The 1,359-nt window shown below is 44.4% G+C and overlaps 1 protein-coding gene across 1 annotated transcript in view; it reads right to left on the bottom strand.

The window, feature by feature from the left end:
* MRLN (myoregulin) overlaps positions 1–1,359 on the bottom strand; it is an 18,984-nt gene that overhangs the window by 15,256 nt on the left and 2,369 nt on the right. The gene's annotated exons all lie outside the window — the stretch shown is intronic.

Consider the following 1,359-nt stretch of genomic DNA (forward strand, 5'->3'; position numbering starts at 1 on the left):
CTCTTGTTGCCTGGGCTGGAGTGCAATGGTGTGATCTCAGCTAACTGCAACCTCCGCCTCCTGGGTTCAAGCGATTTTCCTGCCTCAGCCTCCCAAGTAGCAGGGATTATAGGCATGTGCTACCACACTGGTTAATGTTTGTATTTTTAGTTGAGACAGGGTTTCACCATGTTGACCAGGCTGATCTTGAACTCCTGACCTCAGGTGATCCATCCGCCTCAGCCTCCCAAAGGGCTGGGATTACAGGCGTGAAACACCGTGACTGGCCCACTCAACTTCCTTTTTAGGTCAACACCTGTTCAGTTTTGGCTTTCCCATTGATGGCCATGCCTCAAACGTTAGAAGTAAATGTTCTGACCCTATAATGAACAATTTTTCCACATATGAACAAACATGACTTCTGAGTAAACCACTATGAGGACTCTGAACGCTAAAGTTTCTAGCTGCCAAATTCTTGCCCTAAACAGATCATACATTGCCCCTAAGATGACATAAATTTACTCAGCTATGGGCACTGAACATTAAGAAATATCCTAGAACTGAAATAATCAAAATGTTAACAACCTTCTCCCTGCCAAGTTTTCCAGCCCTCCTCATGAATCGCAGTTGTGATGCACTTTTACAAAGCTGGATGAAATGCCCCGGGCCCTGGCTGGGGATCAGCTGTGTGAGGCTTCCTCAGAGAGCCCAAACACAGTGGGGACAGTGGACACTTGTCCTTCGAGTGGTGTGAAGATCAGGAATAGGGCTGAGGGAGGTTGTTTGTTAGGTTTGTGTTTTTTGACCTGCAGATCTCAGATATCCAAACAAGTGTCATTCTCATTTGGAGATGGTGACTGGAGGTGAGTGGGGCAATCTTGGGACTTTTTTGAGTTCTCAAAAAGCATTTGGCAAAACATTTTAAATGGCCTACTTGGCCTGCAACACATACTCCTTGGTATAAATTCACTGCTAGTAATGTTTTTAGGTGCAGATTTCATTTCTGAAACAAACTGATTGTTCTTTCAAGTCAAGTTTAGCTGAAAATAGATGGCTAGGCTGGAGAACAGAATTTCAAGTTTAAATGACAGACTATGACCACCTTTAGAGCAGAAATGATACCTCCAGCATTTTGCACAGAGCTTGGAACAAAGTAAGTGTACAATAACTCTTTTGTTTTCCATAGGGTGGATGAGGTGTGACTTTCAGGTGTTGCTCTTCTATGCTTCACAAAGTCATTACTTAGAAGATGATAGTTGGCCAGATGTTGTGGCTCATGCCTATAATTCCAGCACTTTGGGAGGCCAAGGTGGTGGATCACTTGAGCCCAGGAGTTTGAGGCCAGCCTGGGCAATATGGCAAAACCTTGTCTCTACCAAA

Source organism: Cebus imitator, unplaced genomic scaffold (genome assembly GCF_001604975.1).
Source record: "Cebus imitator isolate Cc_AM_T3 unplaced genomic scaffold, Cebus_imitator-1.0 Scaffold142, whole genome shotgun sequence".
NCBI classification, from domain to species: domain Eukaryota; kingdom Metazoa; phylum Chordata; class Mammalia; order Primates; family Cebidae; genus Cebus; species Cebus imitator.